Below are 14,310 nucleotides of genomic sequence, written 5' to 3'. Positions count from 1 at the left end.
AGAGAGGGGGAACAACATGCAGGAAAGGGTTGGACTGGTTGAGAGTTGAACCGACCAAACCGCAGATGCTCTTAGTGGAGGAACCTGCACAGAGCATCAAGAGAGCATCAAGACCAAGAAACTTTTCACTCCATCAGTTCAGAGAAACAGAGAAGTCTGGGAACATTTCGAGAAAATATGAAAATAATGAGAATAAACCAAAGATAAAGAGATGAAATAATAAATGACTCCCCTCTGCAGGCTGACAGTCACCTTCATCTTCTTCTTCAGCAGCAGACATTTGAAGACTGAACACAAACAACATGTTGGAGACTGAAGGTCTCAGTTTGACCAGTCACACACTGAAACATAGAAGCTTTTGACACTTTAATGTTGCTGCCATGAAATGATCATTTCACTGTTGAACTCATGAGTTTGTGGTTTTTGTTTCCCCTTTAAAACCTCCCACTCAGAGGAAAACCACACAACAGCTTCAGCTGAGCCGCCAATCAGCAGCAGCAGCCTCATCTGTGGGCAGCAGGGGCTGATGGGAGGTTTGAGGAGGCGTCAGAAACCACGTGGCCCTGGTCTGATCTCACAGCTCGTCCTTGTTTGTCCTCAGCTGCATCAGAGCTCCACTTCTCCCCAGGTTCACCAGAGGAAACACCACTGCACAAAATGCTTTTCCTCCCAGCTGCTGCTCTGTGCTGTCTGTGTTCAGGTGAGTGTTTCCAGCCAATCAGGAGCCGACAAAGTCCACCTGTGACAAACACTGTCACACTGACCTTCATCTACCTGTCTGTGTCTCTACAGCGCTGGTTGCCATGGCAGCAGAGCTGATTCAGGACCAGTTATCATTGACCAGGAGAGTTGGTGGATCAGTCTCCTTCAGCTGTGGAGGAACTGACCAGTGTAGCAATGATTATGTATTCTGGTACCAGAAGAAAGAGACAGAAACATTCACACGTATTCTGCTTTTAGATAAGAGAGATGGTGAAGTTTACAAAAGTTTCAATCATCCTCAGGAAGATGATTTCACAGCTGTGAGTTGAAGATAGACAAAGTTAAACTCTCTCATTCAGCCTCCTACTACTGCTCATGTTGGAAGGATGCTCCCCACAGTGAGAAATGATCCCTGCAGCCTGAACAAAAACCAACAGATGAACAGATGTCAAACAGAGTTTGTGACAGGAAGAGGGCAGTAAACCACAGCCCAGGTTGACATATTTCACCTCCAGCTCAGACATGTTTTCTTGACTTTTCTATGATATTGATTCATATTGTGATCAGATATTTGAGCAGGTTTCCTGTTGTTCCACACAGTGAGGACAAAGAGGAAACTCAGAAAAACAAGAATAAAACAAGATGAAGAGAAAACAATCAAAGGAACTAAATGAATAAAATCATGATGGTGCTTGATGAAGAGTCAGAGGATCAAAGTTATTACACTTCATCAACAAAACACTGGACTTTATCACAGGAGACCGCTGTTCATTTCATCTCCAACAGAGTCACTGCTGATTTTTTTAAAGCGTCACCACCATCGTTCCCTGACCTCAACTTGATTATTTGTGTAACCATGGCAACGGGGCCCACCTAACCTGAACCAGGTGTTTATTATTGTAACCATGGTGATGAAGGTCCTGTGATGTTAACCAAGTACTTATTTGAACCCAAACCAGGATCTTCACCTCAAACTAACCAAGTTGACCACAGCACTGTCACAACATCAAAGGGTCAGTTTGATTTATGTGTCAGCAGTGGGTTTTACTCCGGGAACACACTGCCTGTGTTGGGTGTGTGTGGCGGCTGCGTCACTGACCTGCTGCAGAGAAACACGTGTGTGTGTGTGTGTGTGTGTGTGTGTCAGGGGTGAAAGTAGTTTTAAATTCTTGCTGGTACTTTGTGGAAAAATCAAACGTCCCAGTACAATAAATCAAATGCACCTATCCCCTCAGTAAGTACTGTGTTTAAGAAGTAGACGCCCATGCACTGTCACGTACTGCTGAGAGTGAAATCCTCGATCGTTAGCTCACACACAGCTTGTTCAATCTGTTCTCTGTGTTGTTGAAATTGAACGAAACAACATGAAACACAACTGCTTATTCTGCTATTGACTTTATTTGGGACATTTCGCAATGAATGGAATGACATTAAAGATTCTGTAAAGCGGAAAAACATATGAGAAAAATGGCATATTAAACGCCCTGATTCGTTGTCAACTATTTTTTCTGAGTCCTAATAACCATATATATATATATATATATATAATTAGGTTTCAAACTTCAAACTCAAAAAATAACCAGTATTATCAACTCTGGAATGCTTGGGGTGTGTCCGCTGGAGGCACTGAAACCACGGCCACCGTCGGGAGAGCTTCCGCATCGCTTAACGGTCTAACAAATTTGTGCTGAAAGGAAACATGACTGCGTCCAACAGCTATATTGATTGTACACACACACACACACACAAACACAAGCACATGTGTTGTATATATTTTCACATTACAAATTGCTCTAAATTGTCTGATGCCCTGGACTTCATGTATTTCGATGCCGGCATCAGTAAGAGAACTATCTTATAAGCTATACACGGAGCTAACTTAGCCCATTTTCCACCGGTCAAAAAACCTGCAAAGACCCGCGAACATCGGGCTTTTGTTGGTAGTGATGAAGGGTTTAATCGCAGTTAATTTGCAGGTTACACTGGTATTTATTGGCTCCTGCTGCGATTGGCTCCGATCGTCATTGATGTAAACACAAAACCCGGGTGAATCCACTATTTTTCGCCTCTTTTCCTGCTGTAACGTGTCTCAGAGGACACAGACACACACCTGTCACCTGTCCAGCTGTGTGCTGGGCTGTTACACCAGAAACTCTGAAGCTTTGAAAGATTTAAAAACACACAACCACAGATCAAAACATCTCATACGGAGGCTCCAACACTTTCACAACTTTCACCAGTTTGCAGGGCGGCTAGCAGCTCACTCTCCCTCCACTGCTTGTGTGTGTGTGCTCTGCATCTGTAGCGGGTCCCAGCTAGGCCTTCGCTAACAGAAATATAGATAATCCCAACTAGAGCGCTGGAAACTGGAAACACAGGACAGAAATGAGAGACACAGGACAGCTACTGCTCATTTTCCAGGTCCATTGGATTATATTTTATTCTCGCATTCACATGCTAAACTTTCAACTGCAACAATGAATCAATTCTGTTATTTTTGTTTGCATTAAAGCAGTGGTATCTAAACCACATTTGACTGACATTACATGTCTATCTTTTTCACATATTACTTATGAAATAAACTTGTATTAAACCAAAAATAAACATTACATTTTCCCTTAATCATGTCAACTATTATCACCAATCATGTAATCTATCATCAATCATGTGATCTATTATCAATCATGCGCTCACTTCTCATCCACACATTGTCTACCCTCTCACCCAAAGAGGAATAACTGTACATAAAGTACATATTGTAAGTATCCACTTAATATAACAGAAGGAATCTCTTTTGCAGATTAACTATCCCACATTTTGAATACACACTCCACACACAATAATAAAACTTTCCACACATTAGCCCACCGAATTATCCCCCCAAATGCCAAGGAGCCAAAGAAAATACACAAAAGTAAACATTTGACTATGGCGACGGACTCCATTTTAGCCACCACAATAGCCTTGTACCGTGGCACTTTCATTGTTTGCACACTGAACGAGCGTCTAGCTTCTTTCCCACACATCACTGGGGGTTCATATTATCTTACAAACATCTGAAGTCAGAGAAAAAGTTGATAACCAACCTGGAAACACAGGACAGAAATGAGAGACACAGGACAGCTACTGCTCATTTTCCAGGTCCATTGGATTATGAGCTTCACTCCCGCGATGCCCTGTAAACAGTCCCAGTGACGCCGCCGGTAAGTGCTGCCACCCAGTGTCCATTTCTCGCAACCTCAAGTCATTGTGTGTTTCTCTTTCTTATTCTTACTTAGCAGAATAAAATAATAAAATGAGATAATAGCAGTGGCCATAAACCAAACAGTAACTTCAGAGGAAATTAAACAATAATAATCTCAACAAAAATACTTTTGTGAGTATCACATCCACCCCGACAAACAAAAATGGCTCCCGACATTTGATACAACCCCCCAAAAAAACTCTCCCTTTTTTTTCTTTAATAAACTTGTGTGTTGAATGGTGTGTAGTATACGTAAGGCATGTACATTTGTGGCGTGTAAGGAGCAGGTGAGATGAACTGTCTGGTCATGTGTGGCATGAAAGGTGGAGAGGCTATCTGTGAGGAGATAGAACCTACATGGGTTTGTATTGAAGGTTGGCCCAGTGACTCATAAGTGAAAGTCGGTCTTGGTGTCCTCTCCCTGGCTGACCTCCTCACCTCTCTGTGTTCATCTTCTACAGGCAAAGTCCTTATAAAGGGCGAATCCGCTCTTTCCACCTGTATTTGTTCAGCATGGTCATTTTGCTCATCCTCTTCAGGCTGAGGTAGGTGCACGACATCATGTTCATTTGTCTGCGATTCATCACCCACTAATTCTGCTTCTCTTTCTTTTACAGGGGTTTGTTTGTGCTCTCTTCCAGGTAAGTTTGTCTCATCCGTGTTTGTATTGTCTCTTTCAGGTAGGTTTGTCTCATCCGTGTTTGTATTGTCTCTTTCAGGTAGGTTTGTCTCATCCGTGTTTGTATTGTCTCTTTCAGGTTCCGTTTCTCTCCTTGGTACTGCATTTGAATGTTCCTTGTCGGTCATGAACGGTTTCTTTGGGGTCTGAACAGGAACCGCTGCAGGAGGAAATGGCTGTGATACCGACATTTGCCCTCCTCCTGAGGCTGTTGGTCTGCCTTGTCCAGATTGATCACTTTCCATCCTGACGACAGGTGTTCTCAACCAATAACCTCCCGTCCCCTCATCCTCATCATCAGTGTCTGACATCACATCGTCGTCAGTCGGGCTTGCCCTCTGTTGGGGTTGTTTTTGTCTCTGAGGGGGTGTTAAAGCCAGATCAGCTGACTGCGCTGGGCTCTCAACAGGTAAGTCATTGACTAAAAGTAGCAAATTTCTGTGTATGGTTCTGTTTCTCGCACTTGGGTCTCCCTCAGGATGAATGACATATACAGTATTATCAGAGATTTGCTCCTTCACCACATAAATCTTCTTCTCCCAGTAGGAACGAAGTTTACCGGGTCCACCTCACTCACCCATGTTTCGAACCAGCACTCGATCTCCTGATTTGAGGACCACTCCCCTCGCTTTTTGGTCATAGTAAGACTTGTTCTTTGCACTTGATGACAAGCTGGTTTTATTTGCTATCTTGTATGCTTCTGTCATCCTTTTTGATCATTTCTCCACATATCCTTTGTGTGTCACTGATCCGGTGCTTTCCAATAATCCGAACAAGAGATCCACAGGGAGACGGGGGTGTTGTCCATAGAGCAGGTAACGAGGTGAGTACCCCGTGGACTCGTGACCAGTGCAGTTGTATGCATGTATCATTTGTGGTAAATGTTCCTTCCATCTCTCCTTTTCTCTGTCTGTCAGTGTCCGTAACATTTGAAGCAATGTGCGGTTGAACCGCTCAGCGGGGTTACACTGTGGATGGTACGGAGACGTCCGTGAGTGTCCGACCCCTGACAGCCGTCCAAGGGTGCGGAAAAGGTTGTTCTCGAACTCACGTCCGTGATCATGGTGGAGACGATTTGGATAACCAAGACGAGGTATGTAGTCGTTGTATATTCGTTCAGCTGCAGTTTGTTCTGATTTGTTTTTGGTTGGGTAAGCCTGAGCAAATCTGGTAAAATGGTCAATTACTACCAGAATGTACTCAAAGCCTCCTTTGCTCTTCTCCAGGTGTAAATAGTCTATGCAAACCAGATCAAGAGGGGAAGAAGAGGTCAGGCCCCCCATTGGTGCACGCACATGTGTGGTGGGTTTTCTTTGTTTTATGCAGCTGCATTTTCTTGTGACATAATTCTCTATACATTTCTTCATGTACGGCCAATAGAAACGTTCTCTGGCGAGGTGGAGCACACGTTCTGTCCCAACGTGTCCCATGTTGTCATGGAGATGTTTCAGGGCAACTGACTGGTACTTGACAGGTAGGACCAACTGTTTTCTTTCTGATGTCCGGCGGTACAGGACTCCCTTCTCCAAATGCAGTTGACTCCACTCATGAAGGAGCTTGCGAGTGAGCCCGCCCACTGACCTTCTGACCTCATTAGTGAGAACATTATTGGTCTCTTTCAGTCTTATTATTTCCCCTACCCCATGTCATCCTGTTGGGCTTTTGCTAGCTCTTCGAGGCTTATTTCAGGCAAAAGTGGATGAGGCTGTGGTATTACATCAACAGAGGAGGTGTAAAGTGCAGCTATCCATGCTACATCCTTCTTCAGAGCTGCCCTGCCTCCTTCCCAGGTTGCATGCAGCACGTCCTGAGACAGCTCCTCAGTGCATGTTGTAACATAGTTGTCAATATCGAGTGGGATGCGTCAGAGTGTATCGGCATCGATATTGTTCTTTCCAGGTCTGTATTTTATGTTGAAGCGGAACTCTGACAATTCTCCAACCCAGTGATGTCCAACTGCATTTAGTTTTGCAGTGCTCATGACGTAGGTAAGTGGGTTATTATCAGTGTAGATGGTAAAATGTGGAGCGTAGAAGAGATAATCTCTGAATTTCTCACACACTGCCCACTTCAGAGCCAGGAACTCGAGTTTTCCGCTGTGGAGCCTGTAGTTCCTTTCCGCCGGTGTCAGAGTTCTTGATCCATATCCGATCACTCGCATTTTCCCACCTTGCTGCTGATAGAGGATTGCGCCAAGCCCTTTCTCCGACGCATCGGTGTGTAGGATGAATGGGTCCTCGAAGTTGGGGTACGCGAGGACCGGGGGGTTGGTCAGCATACAGATGAGCCTTTGCAGAGTGCTTTGGTGTTCAGCCTTCCACTCAATAGGTGTTTTGGACGGGAGTTGTGGACCCTTGGACTTGGAGTGACGTGGAAGGAGTTGGGGCAATGAGGACTTAACTTGGAGCAACTCATACAGCGGTTTCGCTATTTTTGTGAAATCCTGTACATAGGAGCGATAATAGCTCAGGAAACCGAGGACCTGTCGGAGTTCACCAACTGTTTGGGGCGGTTTGTTTTTTAAAGCCAGCACCGCGTCGATGTCTTTGGGGTCAACTCGAACTCCTTCGGCCGACACCAAGCGTCCAACATAGCGGACCTCCTCCTGGAACATCTCGCACTTCTCTGCTCGTAGCTTCACCCCATGGTGCTGCAGTGCTACAAGAACCCTGCGAATCACCTCCACGTGGTCACTGAAAGATCTGGAGTAGCAGAGTAGGTCGTCCAAATACGGGATGCAACACTCGTCTCGCAGGGAGCCCAACATCTCCTCCATGCTCCTCTGGAAAGCCGCAGGTGCATTAGAAAGTCCGAATGGGATTCTTGTCCATTCGTAAAGCCCCCAGGGTGTGATGAAGGCGGTGAGATGGCGAGACCCTTCTGCTACAAACCCCTGGTGGTAAGCTTTACCTTGATCAAGTATGCTGAACACTGAATATCCACCCAGCGTGTCTGTCAAATCCTGTATTCGCGGCAGTGGATGCCTGTCAGGTACTGTTTTTTGATTTAGGAGGTGATAATCTATACAGAGGCGTAGAGTGCCGTCCTTCTTCCTCACACACACCACTGGAGCAGAGTAGGAAGACTTAGATTTCACTATCCATCCTTTTATAATAAGATCTTGAATGTACTCTTTTACCTCTTTAAACAGTGGTTTGGGAATGGATGTGTATGCTCTCTGCACAGGGACGTCGTCTTTCAGGTTGATCACCATTTGCAGATTTGGGATACAGCCGATGTCATCTCCATCTCTTGCAAAAGCGTTCGATTCCTCATACAGCATCCTCCTAGCAGCCTCCTGCTGTTCTTCCTCCAGGTGGTCGATGTTTACAGGTGGGTGCCAGAGGGGTGAATCTGAGCTGCTGACATGAGTGGTGGTGACCTCACTGACAATCGCTGCAGGCTGTGATTTGTCCCGGATATCTGCCTCCACAACATTTTCAACATGCTGCAGGATCCCTAGCGCTGTTTTACGTGGTATTGTGATGTCATGATTAGTGTTGTTGCCAATTGGGATGGTGACATAGGGTTTGTTTGGGTTCTGGATTTGTAACAAACCTGGCCCTACATCCCACTGTCCAGACGACAGACAGTCTTCATCTGTTTCAAACAACACTAACTGTGTAGAGGCATCCATGTTTGAAGGGACCCGACACTTCACCCATGACACTTCACCAGCCGGGAGTATGATGTCTTTGGCCCCTGTTCTCACACGCCCCTGCTGCATTACTGACTTTGATGTCTGAACAAAGTTAGTTAGTTAGTTAGTAAGGGCTTCAGCTGTTTTGCTGGGGACAGATATGGCATTGCTAAGCAGGCTAACAAGTACTGGCATTAGCTTCTCTCGTTGGCCACAAATTAACACCTCCAAAACATTAAAGCCAATGGTCTGTCCATGGGGTAGCTGCTGATGAGAAATGGGACACTAATGGACAGATTGGGGTCCAAATTACCTGGCAAGTTCATTGTAATATTAACCCACCCATCATATGGAACGAGATCACCATTTGCTGCAGTGACTCTCAGTTCCTCCACCCCCTAAGATCTCGGAAACTGGGTGAGTGCTGAGGTCAGGTAAGTATTCTTCCTTCCAGGCACGGCTGACTATACTGACTTGTGACCCGGAGTCGAGCAGTGAGGTGACAGGTAAGCCATTTAGATAGCTCTGAACTAGGGCCTTTTTACCAATGAAACTAGCAACAGCTCTGGCTTTAGCTACACGTGGTAGTTGAGGAGGGGGCTGTGCTACTTGTATGCAGTGACTTTGTGTGCTTAACATTACTGGGGTCAGGGGTGAGGAGGGGCTTGTCTTTTCATTTTTGGCCTTGCTTACCGGTTGGGACTTACTTCCAGTCTCGGCCACTAGATGTCCCCCTCCAGTGGCCGGTTGAAGTTTCCCTGCCTCTTTGGCCGTTTCAGACAGCCGGCTGCACGGTGTCCATCATTCCCACATATGAAACAATGTTTACAATCTTGTCTGTCTTGTTCCACACAGCTTGGACAGCCATAGGGTTTTCCACGTTTAGATTGTGTTCTATTCTGGTTGTACTGACGCCCATTGTTTGTTAGCTGTTGTTCATTTTGTTTTTGCATGGTCATAACAAGTCTGGTGAGTTCCTCTACTTTGGTCGTGAGGTCTCTCAAGGGATCAGGTTTTGCTTGGTTTGATTTGGACTCTACACTCTCTGACTTTGGGTTAGGTCTCTTTACTCCATCTGGTTCAAATTGCGCGCTGTGTGTGTTTGTTACCGTCTGTCTGCGTGAAGAACCAAGTCTTTTCATCCTCTCATTTTCTTCACTGGTGATTTTCATCACATGGCGAAGGATCATCTCATCGGTGACGCCGCTGCTTGACAACAAAGGTTTGAGTTCTCTGCGTATGTCAGTGTGTTTGTGTCCAAAGCCTTGGTATACTGTATGCAGGAAAACATCTTGTACTGTAGCAGCAGAGTATTTAATGTCAAATGTCAGTTTTGATGTGAATAGGATGCGCTGTTTTAAACCCATCACCCGGTAGAGGAACTGTTGTGGTGTCTCGTTCTCTTCTTGTTTCGTGCACATCAACTCTTGGAATGACTCTGTGCTGTTCTTTTCTCTTAAGTGAGTTTGGAGAAACCCCTTGAGTTCAGCCACCGCTATGTCGTCTTTATTTATCAACATCTCTTTGAATATGCCTGGTCTTATGATTTTGAGTACACCACGAACAATCTCTGAATCGGAAAATCCCTCCCTGATTCCATCATCAATCTGCTTGCAGACATTATTGTAGGTGATGTCTGAGGATTGATCACCAACCTGATCGCCTTGAACCTTGAACTCTCTCCTGGGTAGGTAACTGAGTTCCCTCGGGGACACCATCCCTTCGCGAGCTGACTGGGAGGCAGGTTCACCGGGTGGATTGCTGCTCGGCTGCCTGGACAGGACAGTGGGCGGGGGCTAAAGTGTCTGTGGCAGTGTAGCATGTACTGGTATACACTGTATGAGTTTCTTGCTCAGCTCTTCATAACTAGCGAGCACTTTAAGCAAATCAGCGTTCGCTGTGTCAGGTGCATTTAACACTGTAGCTTTAACTGAGCCTAAATCTGGTGCAGCATTATCATTAGGTGATTCAGTACTGACTGAAATGGGTGTGTGGTGACTCTGAATGTGGGTGTCTGTGGTGATTTTGGGAGATGTTTGGATAATGACAGAACCATCAGACGAACCAACAAGGTCTACAACCTTTTCACCACTTGGCACAGCATTTACCTCAGAATCATCCTTTACATTTAGCAGTGGCATATCATTGTCACGACATTTTACTATCTCATCAATAATGTCTTTTAACATCAGCAACTGGACCATTCCCTGGTCTTCTGTTTCAAGTAACTGCTTGTTATACATGAACGAGTGAATGTGGTCGTAATACACCTCCTGATCTCCCTCCTTAAGCTCTGTCTGGTGCACATCCAACGCTGGATCCACCGATCCGGCGACCCGAAGAAGCTCTTCAGTTGACAAGGTGTTCCACACCAGGCTTCTCCTCCCACCATCCGACATGATGGCTCCTCGTTCCCCTCACGGCTGGCAACACCGTCTGATGATGGCACAGTTGACTCTGGGTCACAGACCTCCACTCGTCCACAGCTGCAGTCCCCACGGCTGGATAGGGCTGTTGGTCGGCGTCTGGATGATGCGGCCCTCTCTCCTAGTTGCTGATCAGCGTTGTCATAGACATCACTCGGCTTCCGGTCCAATAGATGGCACCGAAGAATCCTGGACGAGCCCCCAAGAATCTGTAGCGGGTCCCAGCTAGGCCTTCGCTAACAGATATATAGATAATCCCGACTGGAGCGCTGGAAACTGGAAACACAGGACAGAAATGAGAGACACAGGACAGCTACTGGTCATTTTCCAGGTCCATTGGATTATGAGCTTCACTCCCGCGATGCACTGTAAACAGTCCCAGTGACGCCGCCGGTAAGTGCTGCCACCCAGTGTCCATTTCTCGCAACCTCAAGTCATTGTGTGTTTCTCTTTCTTATTCTTACTTAGCAGAATAAAGTAATAAAATTAGATAATAGCAGTGGCCGTAAACCAAACAGTAACTTCAGAGGAAATTAAACAATAATAATCTCAACAAAAATACTTTTGTGAGTATCACAAGTGCAGTGATGACATCACTCCCTGCAGTTGTGTGTGTCCTGAGTTTGAACAGAATATATACCTATACCCGCTAATTTTAGTGGAAAAAGGGTATTTGATGAGAGGATGAAGAGGAACTATCCTTCTGGTCATGAAAAGAAGGGAAACGTCATGAGTGAATAACAATGATTATCTATTCATACATTATTCTCTAATTATAATGACACCACACCGTTGGTATTGCAGCCTCTAGGAAAGACACATGTTGGGAGGGAAGGTTTAGCTAACCAGCAGTAACACTGAGCGTGAGAACCACTGATGCTGGTACATTCCAGACTTTTAAACCGTTACAGCTTTAGGGGCGGGGTATGCTAAGTGGGGGTCAAAGTGTGTCATCAGTACCCCGTTTAAGGCCCGCCCAAAAAAATGCTCAACACAAAAATTATTAAACACAGTTTAACACTATAACTGCACAATTCAGTACCACACAAGCTTCACGTTTCACACGTTTCAGGAATAGCTCCGTCCAACATGGACCAAAACACAGCACGGACGGTTCAGAAGCAATTCAGAACGAGTTAAAAGCAATTTATAAACAGACAAAGTGATGTTCAAGACTGCACATTGCTAGCAGATCTATTTTGTTGCCTAAAGTGCGGCCGTGACTGGTTCTGAATTTGGGCTTTAGCAGGCAGCTGCTCTCCCCTCTCCCTGGTACTGCGTACGCCACTGAATCTTTTAGTGGGACGCAGTACCGGACCGTACCGGCTTACTTTCACCCCTGGTGTGTGTTCACACCGGCTGTGTGTCTGCTGTGTCACTGCTGCTTCCAGCTCTGTCTCTCTACATAGAGTTTGTAGGTGACTTGAATGTTGGATTTGTTTTCTTTATAAATTAATTTCTGATTTATTTTTGACAGAAAATGTCTCTAAATCACCACAGTCTCCACATGCAGCTGCTCACATGCTTCAAATATATATTGATATTTTTTCATGTGTGTGTCATATTCAGATTCAGACTAGACAAAGACAACTGTAGTGAAAGGCGTCAGGTTTATGTAATGTTGCTGCTATGATGTCACGATGACATCAACAGATCTTTTCTCTGTTTGTTTTTGCTGGGAGGAGCTCGTCACGTGAGAAAAATAGGCGAGATGCTGAAAGTCTAGATCACACCATACAGCCGCGAGGCTCCGCTCTAACCCGTTAACATCAGCACTGAAATGAAAACTTAGACGTTCTGCAGCTGCCACACACACGTCACACATCCAGTGTGTTCCTGGCTTCAAGTTTATCTGTGGGTCGGGACAAAGGACTTATATGGTCATTTAGGTTGGAGGACCTGTTGGTTTCATGATGTGACAACACTGTGGTTAATGTTTGGTGAGGTTTAAGGAAAGATCATGGTTTGGGTTAAAATAAGCACTTTTAAGTTGAGGTTCGATGAGCCTCGTTGTCATGGTTACAAAAATAACCACGTGATTAAAGTTATAGAACGATGTTGGTTAAAATAGACAGCATTAAATATCAGTTTGCAACAGCTGCTTGTCTCATCATTATCAGTAAATCCAGATCTCCATGACCTCATGACTCAGGTGGTCAGAGCTCCTGGTCTTCACTCAGCTGATCTGGGTTCAGGTCTTCTTTTAGGAGAGGATGGTGTCACTGTTTTCTCTTTCTTCCTCTGTTCAACAAGTGATGAAGAGAGGATTTGAATTCACATGTTGTGTTTCACCAAACCTGCATCTGAACCACCTCAGCTATCAGGACTTTCTCAGCTACATCAGCTCTCAACTGTTGGTTTGACAGTATTTTTCTTGTCAAACTAAAATTTCACTTCTCTGTTTTTCACATCTCCAGATTTGGACACTTCTTGACTCCGCTGGTGAATCACAACCACAGAATGGGTCTTTGAGGATTATTAAATCAGATTACTTCAAAAACTGAGTCCAGGAACCAGTAATCCTGACCACGTGACCATGTGGGAAACCTGATTGTTTTCACCATGAGAGCTGCATCAAAAGCAGGTTTGCTGAAACTGAAGTTGTGCATTTGAATCATTTCTTCATCACTTCAAAATATAAAATAAACAGCAAATACCTGATACTTTCCCAAAGCTTGAACTGAACCTGGACCATCAAGGTGAAAACCAGGAGTTCAGACCACTACACCACCCAGGACAGGTGGTCTAATGCTCTCAGTATTGTTGTGTATATTTAATGTGTTTGAGGAGAATTCTTCTTCAGATCTGATTATTTTCTGTGTCTGAGCCCATGTAGCTCAAACCCCTCATAGAGCTTCTGCTAGAAGAGGATTTGTAACAGTGAGGTTGTGTGTTTGAATCCTGTTGTGGTCTTCAGTCTCCTGGTATTTGTTGGTCCTTCACCATTTTTCTTCAGCACTTGTAATGAAGTAAAATTTCATATTCATTTGAAGCTCACCACTTTGGTCACATGGGCTGTGTTTGACTCTGCTGGTAACTCACAGCAACACAACTGTTCAGCCAGGAAAACATTATTGAAGTGAATGAAATAAACTGAAGGAACTTTAAGGGTTAAAATCTCAGCTGAGGAGCTCTGTGGATTTGTACTTTTGTGTTTCCATCACAGCTGTTCAACAACACATGACAGTGTGTGTTACTGAATTCACCACCAACCCGAATGTGTTTGTGGGAACATGAATGTGTTGCTGTGTTTGTGCATCATGGTGACCCGGATTTTTGATCTGCTGTCAGATTAAAATCAAGACCAAGAAACTTTTCACTCCATCAGTTCAGAGAAACAGAGAAGTCTGGGAAAATTTCTAGAAAAGATGAAAATAATGAGAATAAACCAAAGATAAAGAGATGAAATAATAAATGACCCCCCTCTGCAGGCTGACAGTCACCTTCATCTTCTTCTTCAGCAGCAGACATTTGAAGACTGAACACAAACAACATGTTGGAGACTGAAGGTCTCAGTTTGACCAATCACACACTGAAACATAGAAGCTTTTGACACTTTAATGTTGCTGCCATGAAATGATCATTTCACTGTTCAACTCATGAGTTTGTGGTTTTTCTT

The sequence above is a fragment of the Trachinotus anak genome, unplaced genomic scaffold, assembly GCF_046630095.1.
Source record: "Trachinotus anak isolate AG129_WGS33_773 ecotype Australia unplaced genomic scaffold, CSIRO_AGI_Tana_v1 ptg000005l, whole genome shotgun sequence".
Taxonomy (NCBI): Eukaryota; Metazoa; Chordata; class Actinopteri; order Carangiformes; family Carangidae; genus Trachinotus; species Trachinotus anak.
This window is presented reverse-complemented; position numbering follows the sequence as displayed.